Source organism: Ursus americanus, chromosome 8 (assembly GCF_024610735.1).
Source record: "Ursus americanus isolate L20-20 chromosome 8, mUrsAme1.1.p, whole genome shotgun sequence".
Taxonomy (NCBI): domain Eukaryota; kingdom Metazoa; phylum Chordata; class Mammalia; order Carnivora; family Ursidae; genus Ursus; species Ursus americanus.
The window spans coordinates 58,584,030-58,603,430 of record NC_142134.1 but is presented as its reverse complement, the minus strand read 5'-3'; the positions used below and the strand labels follow the sequence as shown (position 1 = coordinate 58,603,430).

Genomic DNA, 19,401 nt, shown 5'->3' with positions numbered 1-19,401 from the left:
TGCCCCTGCTTGTGCTCTCTCTGACAAATGAATAAATAAAATCTTCAAAAATATATTATTTTTGCTATTAAAATAATTTCCAAATTGATTTATACATTAAATGTGATCACAAACAAAATCCTACAAGCCTTTTTTGTAAGAATTCTCAAGCTGATTGTGAAATTCGTATAGAAGAAATGCAAGTGATTTGGAATAACCGAACAACTTTGACACAGAGGAACAAAAGTGGAGGACTTACATGATCCAGTTTTAATACTTACTGTAAAACTATTGTATTGGAGCATAATGATAGACAAATAAATTAAGTAGAAGAGAAAATTCCAAAGTAGATTCAAACATATATGGTCAACAAAAGTGCAAAGGCAATTGAATGGAGATTTTTGACAGAAGTGCAAAGGCGATTGAATAGAGAAAGGATAGTCTCCAAAAAGTGATGCTAAAACAATTGGAAAATAATCCTTGATCTATACCTTGTATTATGTAAACATCAAAAGCAAGGCTACTTCCCAATATATTTAAACATTATTATTATAATGGGCCCAATTCACAATCTTTATTATGAGTTTGTTACTGCATTGTCCTAATTAGTACAATGGGAAAAAAAAAGAGAATCAAAGCACCCCACAATTTTATTTTATTCTATTTTTATTATTATTATTTTTTTTATGAATCCTGAGAGAAGCAATAGTTTCCTAAACTGAGAGCAGTGTCTGGATTATTCCAGCATTGACATGCCGAATAAATAGCTTCTAAGGCATGAGCCATACCAAAGATTATTAAGGGAGTCCTTGAACTTGTGAAAGTGATTAATCTTGAATATCAAAAGCTATTCTCAATTATAACTAAGACACAGTAGGGAACGTAACTGACTGATTACAGGGCCACATAGTGGGAACGCTTCCATCATAAGAGCCCAGTTACAAAAATTGGCACAAACATTTTTTTTTTTTTTAACTTGTGGAAGATGCGGCTGAGATAGAAAAGGCAATCGGGTTCCAAAATCAGACAAAAGTACACTCTGATAAAGAATGTTAGTCATCAGTTTCAACTCAAAATTTACATGAGGTGGAAACTGCAAGCAACCCCATGAAGTGACAAGACATCTAAACAGGTGTAAAGTGTGTGTCACAAGCCTCCCGCCTTCCCTGCCAAGCGTGTTTCCGTGAGGCTGTGCAGTTTTCCTGCCAGGACTGCAAGAGGTTGCAGGTGCCATCTTAACTTAAAGAAAAAGATGCGGACGTTGGCAGTTCTGTAAAAAAAAATTAATTTGAGGAAAGTATACTGCAGACATTTTCTACCTTCAACCCCCAGTTTCTCCTGATTTTGAAAGAGGAAAAAATGTACATCATGAAGTTTATGTAATAAGTCTCTAAACATGTTTAGATCTGTTTCACAAAAATAAATATATTTTGCATATTGTTTTATTTTCTATTAACTGAGCAACAGGAGGACCTAATAATCATGTCTCTGTACTTGGAACTCAACATCTTTCTTTGTTCCTCAACAATCTTTAGACTCCAGATAGTCTAGAAAAACTAACATTATTGATTCCCTATATACATGAAATGCTCAGAAAGCACCTCTTTTTTCCTCACACTTCACCACGACATCCACACTCATCTACAGCACGAACAGCACGTCCACAGTATCGTCATTCTTCCCAAGAGACACTTCACAGAACATAATTAAAATGTTCTGAATAATAAACAAAAATGAGGCAAGAGACTAAAATTTCCTGAAGTTTACAACTCTTAGACATAAAATAATGAATATTTCAATACCAATTTAGTTCAAATATGTGCAAAGGTAAAAATTTTAGTATTATAATAAATATCCATTTGACATGAAGGAAATATTTGACTGTCACCCCCACCATTCCTTGGCGTTGTCTTCAACCAACTGGCAAGTCACTTCTATGTTTAAAATTCTTGGGTACCTGGCTTATGGTTTTCCCATTACTTCAGTTTTTGCCATCATCCCGGACAACATTTAGGATTTTTAAAATGTATTTATTCATTTTATTAATCAATATCTATTAATTTTACCCTAAAAATTTAAATGTAATCATCAAAGTTAGTGATGACAATCTTCCATTTTTCTCCTTTTCTCACATTATTCTGAGCACAGTATATCCTTGGTATAAGTGGAAATCTCTGTACCTTGGCTTCTCTACTATATCCTTTCTATCCGTAACTCCCAGCTTTAGTTTGGTCCTTATCAATTCCGAACACTTGTGTCATCCCTTTACTTATCCCTCAAGTCCTTTGCTCCATTGTTCCTCAACCACAATTAGCCCACATAAATTAGATCCAGGATTGGCTTCCCTGCATTCTCTCCTGCTTTTGGCGTCTCTATACAACCGGCCCCGAATAATCGTGCACCCTCACATACTGGTAACAGAAGAAAGTCTTTATCTCTTATCTCACCTGAGACCTAAACATTTTTGAGGAATTATTTCATACCTCCCCACTCAATTGCCTTTCTTATTCTTCACAAAGTTATCTCAAATGTTTCCCACTCCCCTCAAATTCTTCATTCCACAAAACTATGCTCAGTCTTGCTAATAAAATAGCTACAATTCTCTGAGTACTCAATGTGCTAAGCAATCTACTCAACCCACTACAAATACCACCTCGTTTCATCCTCTCAGTTTTCTGGAGAAGAGGTTTTACTATTCTCATTTTACTGTAAACCGAAGGTGAAATGATAAAGAGTAAATATCAAGGTTCTATAATGAATAATAGTTGAAGCTTGAATTTGAATTCACAACCTCATGATCTTCAATGTCTCCTTAAATGGGGGTGAGGGGAAGCTTGCCCCCCTTCTTCACTGAGAATTGAGAATCTAATAAATAAGGATTGTCTTCTTTTCTGCATTTCCATTTTAAATGGAATTGGTGTCCTCTGTTTCACATTTTCTCCTGATATTAAAGTTGCTTTGCTTTCTGAGTTTGTGAGCAACTAATATTATCCTTTTCTGCCTACAAAGATGCTTCACTTTTGTATAATCCACGTTCCCCTTTCTAGGTTCCATGTTCTCCTCTGGATATTCCCCATTTTATAAAACAACAGCAATGATAATCGTCATCATCATCATCATCATCAAGTTCCATATTAAGACGTAAGAAGAAAAATGATCACTCTTTTTTTTTTTTAAAGATTTTATTTATTTATTTATTTATTCGACAGAGATAGAGACAGCCAGCGAGAGAGGGAACACAAGTGGGGGGAGTGGGAGAGGAAGAAGCAGGCTCATAGTGGAAGAGCCTGATGTGGGGCTCCATCCCATAACGCCGGGATCACGCCCTGAGCCGAAGGCAGACGCTTAACCGCTGTGCCACCCAGGTGCCCCAGAAAAATGATCACTCTTAAATACTATTCAAGGTTTTTGATCATCACCATTGGTACAGAAAAGGTTAATGCTCCTCTGCTTCCTCCCCTTCCCTTTCTTATATGGTAAAATCTGAGTTCCATCCATCTTTCCACTAAAACTTCTTTCATCCCTATCACCAACATACTGGTTTGCAAATTCAAGTTAAACTTTTTGTTTCATGCTTCTTCAGTCCTTTGGAATATTCCCATGCTGGTTTTATATTGCTATGTAACAAATTACCAAAAACTTAGCTACATGATTTTTTTTTTTAATCTTAAAACAACACACATTTATTTTTTCACAGATCTGTGGGTCATGAGTCTGGGCATGGCATCACAGACATCTCTGTGTTGGGTCTCAGAGTGCTGGTCAAGCTGCAGTCTCATCTTGGAGCTCAGGGCTTCTTCCAAGGTCATTCAGATTGAAGGACGGAGGTCCTTGTTTTCCTTTCTTGCTATTGACTGGAGATCTCTGTGTACTCCTAGAGGATAGAGTCATGTCCTAGACATGGGTCCTTTCTTATAACATAGGAGCTTTCTTCTCCAAAGCCAGCAGGAGAATCTCCATCCAGTCTGCTTTGGAAAAATCATAAATAACAATTGTGAAGAGAGAATATAGTATGTGCTTTGCTATGTAGGGTGATATAATCAGGTTGGGGAGAAGCTATCCCATCATAATCACAGGCCCTGCCCACACTCAAAGAGAGGAGACCAAACTGGAAACTTAAACCATTTGGAGGGAATCTTGGGGGCCATCGTAGAATTCCGCCTGCCACAATTTCCTCTTTGAGATGTTCTCATTCTTTTGTTCCTCTGAAACCACACTTTCATTGCTACATTTTTTCTTCTCCTTTAAACTTGTCTTTAAGGTGTGATTTTTTTATATCCTGCCCTTAATTCATTTATTAAACACTCTCAAGTCCTAGTCACCCATCTATAACCTAATGCCATTAAAATTTGTATCTCCATTCCTGCATTCTCTTGTTTTTCAAATTCACGCACCTAATTACTTTAAATTATCTTCTTGCACTTCTATGACCACAGGCATATCAACATATGAAATTAACTCATTATCACATCTTCCCTACCCTTAACACACACACACACACACACACACACACACACACACACACACACAATCTCTCGTTCAGTGGCTAGTGTTTTTAGTGAATCGAATAAAAACATGTTTCAAGTAATATTCCATCCTAGAAGTCTGTTATACCCTCATTACCCTTTTACCACTTTCCCAGTGTGTCCAGCCAATCATGAATCACTTTCATTTTCACCTTTTTAGTGATTCTCTGATCTAGCCAATCTGAAGTGTCAACATATTTTAGCTGATTAGACAAAAATCTTACAAACTAGCTTTGTATCTCTAGGTTAATTCCAGGCACATGTTTCTAATTGCTCACACTTTTCCTACTAATACTTTCCAATACTCTTTAGTCTCAGGGTAAAATGCAAACTCCTTGAAATGCCATTTAAAGACCCTTTAAGAGGAAAGTCCTGTTTATGCCTCATCTCATCGTTTAGCATTTCTCAACACTCGTAATGTATGCTCCAGGTCTACAAGATTACTTACAGACCAATTAACATTTGTGTTTTTCTCCTGCCTGCAAGCACTCCTTTGGACATGCAATTTCTTTGATTGACTGGAATATTCTCTTGCCCCTTTTGACTTGACTGAATCTTATTCATCCTTGCTGTTACAATTTAGATTTCGTCTTTAATGGGGAGTCTTCTCTTACTGTTCTTATCCCTCAAAACCACTTCCTATTATTATTTAAATATGTTGTATAGTAATAGAAATAAGTGGATTGAACAATATCATGCTAAGTGAGTGAATTTTAAAGGATGAGTAAGTTATAAGCAAAATAAAGGGCGAGAGGAAGTATGTACAGGGAAATAGAACAACATTATTAAAGTCATGAATAAAATGATTGGGATACTCAAGTAGTTCAGTAATTTAGAGTATGAAGTATAAGGTCTGAAAGATATTTAGGAATGCTGGACAAAAGCCATTAGAGCCTCAGCTCTCGTAGGCAGGGGGGAGTCACTGAAAGCTGGAAAGCAACATGATATAATCTTCCTTTCCTTTTAAATTTATCCCATTAATGACTAAGTAGAAGATAGATTACTGGTGGCAATCTTATAGGAAGACAGATTAGAAGATTATTGATGCAATCAAAGTGAGAGATGATTGAATCATGGAAAAATCAGGTTGGAGAGGAAATAACAAATATGAAGAATAGGAGGTTAAAGGTTAAAATGTTAAGAACCAGTTATTTAACTCACCCTATGCTTTGAGCAAAATCATATATGACACACACACACACATACACACACACTCAAGAAATAGCACAAAGATATTTTCCATGTTCCTCTGTTTGCCAATAATGTTGAAAACTCCTTGGTAACCGTAACTGTTATATTTTTTGCGTGACATCCACCATAAATCTTGAGTTTTAGTTATCCACGCACATGCAAATACACATACACACAAAGTTTTACTTAATCCTTCTGCTTTAAATAATAGAACAAATGTGTCTAATTACCTAAGTTATTAACTAAACTCACACTCTTATTTGTTGTGCATATTCTAACTTCACATTTTTTAAAATTCCATCCGGGTGGTGTATTCAAGCCATACCAAACCATACTTTACGCACTACCTAATTCTTCCTGAAGGTATCTCTTTGTGCGTCATATAATCTAGGACTGCCCAGTAGGACTTTGTACGATGAAGGTTATGTTCTACATCTGTGGTGTTTAATCTATTAGCACCATATAGTCATTGAATCTTTGGAATATGATTAGTGTAACCAAGTAACTGAATTTTAAATTTTATTTGATTTTAATTAATTTAAGATTAAACAGCCACACATCACTAGTGGTTATATATTGAACAGGAAACATCTCAGGTTTTAAGCACCAGACTTCTAAATATTAGAATTACTAGAACTTTATTTGCTATAATTTGATTTAACTAAACCAAAATTAAAAACACATTTACCGGCTCTCCTTTGTGTGTTTGGCATTGTGCTAACAGGTGCAAAACAGACACACAAAACACCGAGAACTGCAGACTTTACCTTTGAGGAATTTCATCATCTTGTGGACTATAGCTTATGGCCAAATCCAACCTGCCACCTGCTTGTGTAAATAGTGTTTCTGGAGCATAACCACACCCTTTCTTACCTATTATTTATGGCAGCTTTTGTGCTATAATGGCAGATCTGAGTAGTTGCAACTTAGACTGTATGGCTTTGAAAGCCTAAGATATTTACTATCTGGTTCTATTGAGAGAAAGTTTGCAGGGTCTAGTGTAGTGGGTCACAGATGTGGAAACAAGTATTTAAGATAGAGTGAAACACACTTAACAGAAATGAAAATAAAGTACATAGGCATTAGGGCCGTGCATGATTGATTCTGGGTGAATCATTCAGGAAAGGAATTAGGAAGAAGTGATGTCTGAGTTAATTCTGATTGATGAATAGGAGTTTATCAGAACAGAGGCTAGAGGGAGTGTTTGATGAGTGTCTTTGTATTTAATGAATGGGGGTTAAAGTAATCTTAAAATTTATAAACACACACATATGTGTATATATGTAACACATGTAAGTATTTATTTTTCCCTTACTTTTGTTATTTAATTTCATATTAAGTTGAGCTTATTTAAAAAGAATCTATATTGGAAAATGCTAAATCTTTTAAGACCTGAATACCTGTGGCTACTATCATCTAATGAAAGAACATATTTTATATTTAGTTATGTATTTTCTAGAATTATAATTGAGTGTTAATTTTTAAGGCCATAATATTTGGAAAGGAAAAGTTTCTAATAGCACACTAGAAGTGTTCTTTTATGGTGTGTGAAGGCATACATGAACATAGGCACACTATGCACAATATATGTTTTATGTGATGACTAAAATTTGGAGATTTAAAATTTTTAATATCAGCATGAGTTTTAGTCAATGCAACCTATCTTTTAAAGAAAATCAAAATCAAATTTCACATAATCTGAATCATTAGCCTATACTTTTCTAATCCTATACAAGGCATTTGCTTTTCTTTGCTTCAGCTATGCCACATTGGGCTGTAGCCCTGTGGTTTAGAGGGGACAATGAAGGCAATCACATTTCCCTGTCCACAATCATTGGTTCAGGTAATCTACATTTAATATCATCTGTGTGTGACACTACCTGACTGAAAGCAGATATTCCCGAAAGGTGATTCAATGAGTGAAGATCTCAAGATACTTTTTAATAGTTACGACTGGGAACACCCTTTCCTATCAACATGAATGAAGAAGCATATCACCATTTGGTAAATATGAGAGAAGTCAGTCTAACAATGAAGCTAACAGATGGAAGAGGGTAGAGAGGACATTGCAGCTAAACTAAATCAGAAGCTGATTGACCATTACCTAAAACCCATTCTGTGCTCAGATTTTAAAGTGAGCCTATCAATCTTCTGCATTGCTTAAATTAGTTTTGTTATATTTTATGTTACTTAGAACCAAAGATATCCTGACACAGAGATGTACAATATATAATAACAGTAGTTCTTAAGGAGAGTTGCATATCAGATAAAAGCATATATCTACTATTGAAATTACAATCTATATGACTTTGGAGTCAGTTTTAATTTCATTTTTAGGAACAATAGGCATCTGCCAGTGTAATATAAACCCCATGACAACAATTTGCATCTCCTTCTCAGAGATGCACAGATTTTTCACTTTATAATTTTATTGGATTAAAATTTGGTATACCTAATTGAAATGTAAGTGCTACCTTAGTTTTAAGTAAGTCCCCAAGGAAATAGAAATGGTGAGACAGATTTTCATGAGGAGAGATGGATCCAAAAATATTTGAAGCACTCTATGGGGGGCTGGAGTGGTGAGATTACCTTGGACTAAAACTTTAAGTAGCTAAGAGGAAATGTTAAGGACAACAGAATTTGTGTGATGTGTGTGTGTGTGTGTGTGTGTGTGTGTGTGTTGTGTGTTTCCTTCTGTTACTTTTTGTAGGGAGGCAACAGCAAAGTACAAGAGAGATACCGAAGGGGGAGGGAAATGACCTTCAGGGACAAAATTTGATTAATTCAATGTCTTATACAGGAAAAGGTTAATGACAGTAGAGAAATTCTGTAATTTCTAGGTGCAAATAAGAAACATCAGGAACTCTTCGCACCTGGACTTTCAAGAGTGCCATGTCTCTAAGAGGAATTCGGAATTACAGAAGTTACTGCTAAAGTCAAGTTTGTTATGCAAGTAATGAATCATGGAACATTGCATCAAGAACTGGGGATGTACTGTATGTTGACTAATATAACAAAATAAATATTATTAAAAAAAGTAAAATAAAAACAAATAATACTATGAGTAAGGAATCACTAAAGTTTGAATTTTAAACATTTTAAAAATATCTTTTCATTTTCCATCTTGTCAATACAGTTTTCATTTCCTTGCATCAAAATTTGCTTTTGTAATGGCAGGCTTTTACAACGTAGTGCCGTTAGTATCTTCATCATCATCACTGATTGATTTGGCTTTTCAGAGCATTGTTACTGGATACATTATGGACTTGCATTTATAGCATAGGGTGAAGACTCAATGTAAAGTTATCAAATAACAGATAGATAGCTGAGGAATTGTAAACCAATATTTTTGACTGCTTTACGCTACAGATAGATCATCAATGCGTCATAGAAAATGCAACATACATTGACAACATCAACACCTTTTTTTCAATAAGTCAAACATTAAAGAAAAATGGCGATATTAGCATTCTTGAACATTGTAAAAAGAAATTATTTATAGCCATCAAGAGAGCAGTTATGAGAGAAAACCTAGTTGTATATCATGGATCCCTCTTATGTGCATTATTAACATAGTTGCATTATTATAATAATTTTATTAGGCATAATTACATCTATATATGCACATGGTATTGATTACAAACATGGGTTTCAAAGTGATTTTTGTGGATTGGTGATTGCACAAAGCTCAGTGTAGAAAAGGTTGGTGATCTAAATCTGAAAAAAATTAGAGGTATGTTCTGTTCTTGGTTTCTACAATGAAATAGCATGTTCTGGTAAGTTTTGCAGTTAAGAAAACTGTTAAGCTTCATTTAATACAACATTGCTTAAGTTTATTGGGTCAGCAAAAACCTTTTTTGTTTCCTAAATGACACTACTAATATTTATAACTTGGAGCTATTATTTCACAAGATAGATTTGGGACATGCTTTTGTCATGTTTGGTTGGTGTTTTAGCCTTTTCATTTTGAAGAAAAATATTTTCAATCATCAGGTTTGGGTTAGCTTTTGACTTTCATTGTCTCAGTTCCACCATAAATAGTAATGTCCTTCACTTATTCTAGACTCAATGGTAGGTTCAGTTCTCTTAATTTAAGATATGCATTACTGTATTAAACAAAGGCTTCTCTTTGAATTGCAAGATTGATATTAAATGTCAATGTTTTCAAAAGTTTAGAGGACACTAGATCAATTCTTTGTTTTTAATAATATTTTTATCTGGATATTCACTTCAGTAGGTTTTCCCACTATATCAAGTTTATACTTTGATTTAAAAGGTAGTTGTAACTATATATAATATGACATACATAATTATACAATATATGTTACTGTACACACACACACACACACACACACACACACACACACATATGTATTCCAGGATTTCACCAACCAATGTTATCAATGAAGACTTCTTCCATAGTGATCATACTATTTGTTCCCCTTAATTCCATCCCATTCATACTAGTCTAACATGAACGTTGAGATGAGAAGAAGCATCTTTGTGTAAGACAGACTGGATAGATTTTAAATAATTTGAGAATGTAATGCTGAATGTCAGAGTCAGATTATACCAAAGACTTGAAATTCTAAAGCATGGTTTCCTCGGAATGATAGTGTCAAGGTAATGAATATCATATTATGGTCTTCATTCTGTAGCTACACATGACAAAACATTTTCACTCAGAAAATGTCATGCACATTTAGAAGGAAGATTGATACATTCCATCATATGAAACCTTTTTTTGGAAACAAGGCTGAAGAGCAGCCTAGATCCTCACTGCAGAATAAAATGGCCTTTTTGGGGGCAAGAAAAACAAACCAATGATAAACTCATCTGTCATGCTGTAATTGAAAATACATATGGCTAAAGAACTAATGATGTAAATATTACAGTTCTGCTCAATAATCAGTTTAATTCATTTTTCTTACTGATACTCTTATTTATTCATTGCCCTTGCATTCCATTTCACAGTCTATATGAGTTTGTTCAATGTTCAAGAAATACTAGAAATTGATGATTAAAGGAAAATATTAACTTCTGGCCTTTCAGCCCCTGTATGGGTTAAGAGAAATGTTAATATATCAAGGTTTGTTCTATTTTCCTTCCCTTTTTTACTATTGTTCCATCCAGGTATGTCTGGAGTTTGTCCCATATTTCAAACATAGTTTTATGCAAAATTCTACTGGAAAACTTGCAAACCCATTTCCATCCATTTCCTTTCTTTTTCCTTCCTTAATTACTCAGCTGCAGAGTAAAATCTGTTGCTTGGTCTAATTTTTTTTATAATAAAAGTGTAAGTTTGGTTTGAGATATTTTTATTGGCTTTACATCAAAATGTTGCTAAATATTTAATGTGATTATATAGAAATCACTTATGTCTAAACTGAAGTTCCCAAGATAGTATTTTTTTTAAAATAGGTATATCATTATGCCTAAATTCTGAATACATTCTAATTATGTCCCTTTCCATCTCATTATGCTCAGCTAGACTCTGTGGTAGATGCTTTAGTCAAAATGAAAACGGACATCTTACCTTAACCATGTGGTCTTTCCTCACATTGGAAGGGTTTTCACTTTATAATGATGAAATATTAGATTTTCAAAAATATACCTTGTGGATGTCCATTACCATCTTAGCAGACCCTAAGTGGTCCAGATCCCCCTGCAGGGAAGCATCGGTCTATATAGATTTGATGTGTGATTGTTGAAATTCTACAATAGACTTTTCGAAATCACATTAACTTGAGCTTAAAGTAGAAATACACAAAACTTCAACTAAGGAAAATAATTATATCATACATGTGCTATTGGTTACTATTGCAATATAGCTACTATGGATTTATAAAAATACAATTAGAAAATACTAGCAATAAGGAGGCATAATTCATGTATTTTTTCAGCTTTTAGTTTTAAGATATTTGAGGAAGAGATCTGGAACAGTTACAGAATTCAAATCTGCCCCAAATTTTGTAATCTTTGTTAATTTTAAGTCTTTTAATAAATAATTGAATATTTTCACAATTCCATCTTTTAGTGATTAGTGATTTTATTCATTCTCTTTCCATAGTGGCACCATATCACCTGGGAAAGTTTTTAGTCTTAATTTGACATGTACTAAATTACTGAACTATATCAAGCAGACTTTTTTAAAGTATTTTTGACACTTTCAAGTGTCAAGCAATCCAATATCTAAAGAAAACTTGACTTACTCTAGTGAGGACATTAGAAATGGAATACACTTGAATATGTCTGACATAAACTCTTTGTTTTACTGACTAAGCAACAGAGAGTTTAAGGGAGAATTTAGTAAATAAATGATACTAGAAGTTATCCTCACTTTCTTTCTCTAATTCTAATTTAATGTGTCTTTCTAATGTAGTTATTCAGTGATAACAGTTCATATTTTTGAAAATTCCAAATTTACAGCCAGCATCTTTTATCATCATGAATAGATTTTCTAAAAAGACAAAGTTATTTCAAACTCTAAACCCAAGCAATAATACTGTGGAAATTTTTGAAATACCTTTAAAATGCTGACTCATTTCCACTTAGGAAACTCAATTTTTCATATTTATCAATGATGTTACATTAGCATTATTTGAATGCTGATTGCCACTAACAGGGGAAAAGAAGACAAGTATTTTGAAAAAGCAATGCTAATTCATTATAACTAATATAATTAATGCTATTTCAATATAACAATTTTCCAGTTATTCTTTCTTATAACTTGTTTATGAGATTGGATGATCTTTTATTTTTAATTGTATGGAAGAAATAACCAGAAAGCTTGAGAAATCTTAACCTACTATGGAAAAATGATTATAAATATGTGAAGAAATTGTGATCAAATTTCTTTCTATGTCCATTTTAAAATAATGGGGAAAAAAAAGCCCTCTTCGTTTCTTAACATCTCCAGGCAAATAACAGACCTGAAAGATGAGATTTGGAGACAAACTAAAGTAAAAGAAAAACATGGATAAAAATACCAGTCATGCTTAATGCTAGTTATTTGATATTGGTGGGTCCCCATTTCATCATTAATAAAATGAAACAATTATTCCTGTTAAGCAGATGTATTATGAACCTTAACTAAGATACTTTTTGCAGGAATGTCATCCATACAATTATACAATAAACATTTTAAATGTTGACCAATATTAGATTTGGTATGGTTCTTGGAGATGACATCATCCAATGCTTTACTTAGCATGTGGAGCACTCTCTCTGCTTTTAATCATTAATTACCAATAATTAATTTCTGGTGTGGCATACATCATTGATATTTAATGATCTGTGTATGTTTGGCTGTTGTCTATGTAATTATCTAGCTGAATAAACCATTATTTAAGTTTTTATAAAGCTTGCTTATATACCTAAAATTTTAATCTCACTTCTATCATAGCTCTTAAAAAAATCCACCTATTTACTAGAGTAAAGATATTGGTGAGTTAAAAATCACATGTTACTTATCTTAGTATATCCTAAGCCACCACAGAGACTGGCACACAACAGGTCCAAACACGTGCTTGTTAATTTAGATAATAACATCATAAACTCTTTATAGTGAAATATATATGTATATGGAGAGAGGGAGAGCAAGCACAAGGAATGGTCAAATTTTTCTTTTAAAAACTTGTGATGAGATTTTTTTTGATATCACTGATCTATGCTAATGGACAATATTAAAAGAGAATATTTACATTAAGGGACAAGTTGCAAATTCTCATCTTCCAAAGATGGACTCATGTCATATTGAATTTCAATCTACAGTATGTTATGATATAGCAGGAGTTCAGGATCTCAAGTATTCCCTGTACTGCCTTAATGGATTTTCAGCCAATTATCATTAGTGGTCACATGTCGAATTTTTTTCAGAACATAAAAGGTCACCAATGGGCTCATATTTGCCCAGTATATTATTAGCATGTGGTAAAAATGTAACTTCAAAATTCTTTGCATGCATAGCAATTTTAATAGTAATTACCACATTAGTGGTTTTAAAATACAAAAAGGAAAGTGGACAGTAAAAAACTTGAAATTGTGAACATAATATATGGCATGCATTTTATTGTTTTATGCTGAGATACACTCCTCCTATTGTGGAATAAAAATTTGTAGTTTGCTTATCAGAGAAGAAAGCATTCAACATGAACTGAGAGCATATTGTTAAAAAAAAAAAAAAAAAAAAACGTTCTAGCTGCCTAGAACTTCAAGAACAACATCTGACCCAAACTGGTATATGACCAAAGCACTAGGACGTAATGGCTTTATATCGTTTTTATATTTGTTTTTGTAAAAATTGTCTGAAGTTCAGTATTCTTATTTCACATTTAAAATATAGCTTCATTTTCTATCAGATGAGGCAAAAGATGCAGAGTCATGTAATGAACCATGCGATAAATGTAAAAAAACACTCTGAGATTTAACACAGATAGTCTCTCTTACTTGTCTATGTACGTTCTTTTTACTGAAAGTAGTATTATTGAATGAAGACCCAGTGAGTCTCATTGGACTTTCCTAAATATATTGGGCCAGTTTTTGGAATTTCCTGAGCAAAAGATGCAAGATTAATTCATTTTAATTTGTATTTCTTTCTTTCTTTCTTTCTTTCTTTCTTTCTTTCTTTCTTTCTTTCTTTCTTTCTTTCTTTTTCTTTCTTTCGTAAGAAGTGAATTCTGCCTCAGAATACTGCATTCTGAATTGCTAGCTATAGCAACAGTTAACTTCAGTGCTATCAGAATCAACATGTAAATCACATACATATACATGTATATGATTTATATATTTTAAAGTGCACACAATCATGCATGTACACAGCCTCATGGGAGTCAATGCTGAAAAGAAAAATGAGGCTTAGCACTGTTCAGAGCTGGAGGGATCAATTTCATGGACCAACACCCATCACTTTTAAGAATTCCAAATGGCTCAGTAATTCCAAATGGCTCACTGTTAGGAATTTAACTTGAGGGTTTGTTGAGAACCTAGGTTGGTTATTAAGGGAATATAATTCCAGGATGAGGAGAATAGGGTATTCAAGTGGAACAAAATAAATTCTACTTGTTGTAAAGTGGCAGGTACCACAAATGATGTTAATTAGATATTTGAGTAAAGAAAGACATACAATGATTGTTTTAGAATGTTTCTTATTCCTCTTTTAAAGGTAACATTTTAAGAATATCTTTTTGTTTAATACTTTGTTAATATGTTTGTATATCTAAGATATTCAAGAAAAAAAGAGATAGAGGAAGAAATCCTAGAATCTGTAAAATGAAACTGGAAAGACAAGGTGGAGATACGTAAATTGGCTAGAGAATATTCCAAAGTTATGCATCATCAGGGAAGATGGAGTGATGTCTACTCCCAGAATAATGATGAATAGAAGTCACTGAACCAAAAGCAATGCTATGAAAAACTGAATTATAGATTAAACTAAAAGCTAAATGTTGCTCATGCCCTGTTGACCAATTCATGAAGGTTAAGAGGACTGTACCTGGACATGTTGTCTTTCTTTTCCTTTCTTTATGCAGTAACTTTCTGAAACATATAGCATTCTCATTAGGTACATGCTGAATAACCTGGATGTCACTTTTTTTTCCAGTAAGTTCTAAATTAATATCTTTGATATAGTAATGTGGTTAAGAGTATCAGCATCAGATGTACCTGGACTAGAATGTCATTTTGGACTCTTCTGTTTACTGTCTATATGCCACTTAATGAGTTTTCTGACCACTGGAAACCTCAGTTTCTACCAAAAAATGAGGACTTGAATATTTGTATCCTTGATATTTTAAATTAAATTAACTTCTTTAACGGGACCCCTGTTAGCACGGATTAAGTTGTCAATAAATTGCAGTCATGATGGTTATTGCTGTTTGTTTGGTTTTAATTCTTTCTTTTGTTAATTGTAGCTCACAAGATTTTTTGAAACACAAGCAAAGGCCTTTCTCATTAGGTCTCCCATGCTAAATATCATTACTGAGGGCCTTACAGTTCACTCTGCAACCTGAGTTAGCTCTTCTAATAACTACTGTATTCTTTCTAAATTAGTTTCCTGTGGATATGTAGCCTGGATTTTTGCTGAGGCAGAGTCCAACCCATTCACAATCAAAAACTGCTTTAAAATAAGCACAGTTTGTCCTGACTCAAAGGGAAGAACACCATCTACTGAACCTCCATATTGTTTCCTGGAGCACCCCAGGGTTTGGTTAACTTTGCCATTTTCTACTCTTCTGTAGCTTAAGACCATTACAAAGGTGAGCTGGCAATGATCGGTAGAAACAAACTCCCTGAACGCCTAGTGGAAGAATATTAGGAAATTTAAAATATGGAATATTATTCTTCAAAAATGGCACTTAAAATATTTTTGTGCTATTAAACCTTGTATTATTATACCCATTAACTTTTTGTGCAAGGGATGTTAAATGACATTTACTCTTCTTCTTTGTAACTCATTTCAAGACAATAATTTTTTATGTTCTATTAATACCTTGCTTTGACTGCTCGTCCCCTCTGTGCCTGTATGTGGTGTGTGTGCTGTGTGTTCTGTGTGTGTGTGTCCAAGAGTAGGAGACCTATTATTATCAAAAGGCCAGCAGCACCAAGGGATTGAATTGGTGACCTGGAAGGTTAAATTCCACAGCGGTAATCACTAAGCTGTTCTCCATTATAGTTGCATTAAAAAGATTGAGACTACTGACATCTGGTACCTCCCCATCCAAAACCTTTTAAACCACTTGGAAAAAGGGCTTTTATTTAGGAAGTGAACAAAACTCTAGGTGTGTGTCACTTAAAGATCTGGAAATTTCCTGTAAGATACACTGTTCAAAGATGGTCAGAACACATGTGTATTGGGATGAAATGTTAAACCACACATTTTCATTTGTATGCTTCTTTTCTTGACCTACACAAACAATATAAGAGTGCATGTGCAGAAAAATCAAGTTTCACATATTTTGAAAACTCCCTCATAAAATAAACATATTTGGTTTGATTGTCAACATCCAAACTCAATACAACAAAACAAGATTAAAAGATAAATTGTATTAATTTATATGCATGACTTATAAGCAATGACTCTTTTTGTTATATGTATAAATGTTTTAAGAAGTATTCCTGGCATCCTATGCACTTAATTTCAAAAATGTTTTACTTAACATAAATTTGTTAATTGGATTTGCAAGTTCAAGGAAATACTATTAGCAAACAATAAATAGTCATGAAAATTCACTGTGTATTTCTCAGTTTAAGATAAAAAAGCATTTTATTAAAAATTAATTCAGGACTGCACTATTAATATTCTGTGATGCTATAAGGATTTGCCTTTTTTTTAATTGAAAAAATTAAAAATTTACAATAACAGAAGTTATAATCCTGTATAGAAATTTCCTCTGAAACATATACATAATTTTACAGCTTTCAAGGACCATGTTTTCATTTCCCAAAGGGAGGCTAACAATACACATACACTCTCACTCTTCTGTTGTGAAATAACAGCATAGATGCCAAAACACCCAATAAGAAACAATGAAAACCTACTCTTTGCCCTTGATGAACATATTAGAACTTTGCAGGCAAAAATATACATGCATAAATTACTTAGGACCACTAACAGAAGCAAATAACAGACAAATGTCAAGTAAAGTATAGTCAAACAGAGGAAATAAATCCAGCTATCTGCTATTGTGAGAGATATATGCAAATGATATGGATACATTGGGTCCTATTTATTCCTTTACTCATTCAACTTTTTAATTGAATCGTGATTATATGGAAGTTTGTGTAGTAAACACAAACATCAATTTTGCCCTCAAAAGGTTTGCATCAAAAAATTATAGAAACATCACTTAATTTGATACTGAAAGACAGAGCTTGATTCTTGGTTTTGCTCCTAATTTGGGTATCTAAGCAGATTGACCCCTCCTCTGAATTAGAACTAACCAGGTTAGTATGATAACCACCTCGTCCGTTGGCTGTTGTAGATACAGAATGAGATATACATAAAAGGCTTTTATAAACTGAAGCATTCTGTGGACTTAAAAGCCATTCTTGTTCTTGACATAAATAATTACATTAGGAAGTAAAACATGCTTTAAAAGAGACAGTAAAATAAAATGTAGAGATAGAGGGCAAGCAGTTTTTTATCAAAGAAAAAAAGCTAATGCTCCATAGAGAAGGAGCGTTTGAGCTATGCCCTGAAGGATTTCTATTTACATTTGGCTTCAGAGAATGACCACCATTAGGAAGATTATTTTAGGAGAAAGTTATTCAAATGGAATTTTGAATCAGATATAAAAATTATGGCCTATTTCATATGAGGAGAACAAAATTAGATTTGAAGTAATATCATGTTCAAAGGGTTGAGAAAGAATCTTCCAATTCCTGTGTAGGGAATGGCATATGAATGTGCATGGTTTGATATAAAGGGGACTTATAGATATTTAAAAATGGTTTGAGACTGAGAAGAAATACATAAGAATTTATTCAACTCCTTTAGAAGAAGTGGGGTTTTTTTTCTATTTTTCTTCTTTTGAGCAATTTTATAAGCATTTGGAAAAATTAAAGGTAAAAATGGAGTGAAATATAATATTTATCATTTGCCTTACTACAGATATACAGAAGTCTTAACACAGTTGGGAAATATATTTTATAGGTATAATGAATGAAATAAATCCATGAATTCTATACCATGGCTATGGTAAAGAGAATTACAAAAGTTAGAGGAACAATGAAGGAAGTATTGATCACTTAATGTGGACTTTAGAGTCTTTTTGTTCAGGCATCAATAAATGATCCTAGTGTTACCTGTTCTATTTGGTCAACTCATAACACACTTCCAACATCCTCCATTCTCATTAAATTTACTCTGTGGTTTGGACTGGAAAGCATGAGTTTCCCATTTTCCTGGGCATAATTAGACACTTGGATACATTTCAGTATTATTCTTGTATTAATATTCATCTCACTCAAACTCTGTTATTTACTTCCTAACTTCTACTTCATCTGTAAAGAAAAGATGTCTTGGGGCGCCTGGGTAGTGCAGTCGTTAAGCGTCTGCCTTCAGCTCAGGGCGTGATCCTGGCGTTGCAGGATCGAGTCCCACATTGGGCTCCTCGGCTGGGAGCCTGCTTCTTCCTCTCCCACTTCCCCTGCTGTGTTCCCTCTCTTGCTGGCTGTCTCTCTGTCACATAAATAAATAAAATCTTTAAAAAAAAATTAAAAAAGAAAGAAAAGATGTTTTAGCCCTAGTAGATTTAGATCTGTTTTCTCTCCAGTGCCTCTCTGTGGTAGTCATAGATATATATGTAGCTCAGTTTCCTTTCAAGAAAGAACTTCCCAATCAGCTGTAAGGAGTACAGTTAGCTGACACTCTCCAGCTGCTGGCTTTCAAGACCTACCAAAGTATTTGAGCTGAGGCCATCTACACTTTCTCTTGCAGCCTCCTGGCAATGGCTGAGCACAATGGGGAATCTACGATCTGATCATTTCTGCCCTCTATGACTCCCTTACAGGAAATCCTTTCGCTGATGTTCCCCATGGACTTATCAAAAATCTCTCAGAGCAGCTTTACAGAACAAGGCTCTTCCCGACAATCTCCCTTTCTTCCTCCTTTCTTTGCGCACTGCTCTGTAACCTGTAATAGCTTTTCCTGCATACTCCTGCTCTGCTTTTGTCTTTCAAGAGCATTTCCCTCAATAAATCTCTT

At 33.9% G+C, this 19,401-nt stretch overlaps 1 long non-coding RNA gene across 37 annotated transcripts in view; it reads left to right on the top strand.

Moving 5' to 3' along the window:
- Positions 1-19,401, top strand: part of LOC123793462 (uncharacterized) — a 191,377-nt gene that overhangs the window by 119,588 nt on the left and 52,388 nt on the right. For 2 of the 37 annotated variants that reach the window (XR_015725548.1, XR_015725554.1), the window contains exon 13: positions 8,537-19,399. The exons of the other annotated variants lie outside the window; for them this stretch is intronic. This is a non-coding gene — a long non-coding RNA (uncharacterized LOC123793462). Of the gene's footprint in view, positions 1-8,536; positions 19,400-19,401 lie in introns of those variants that run through there. 37 annotated transcript variants of the gene reach the window in all.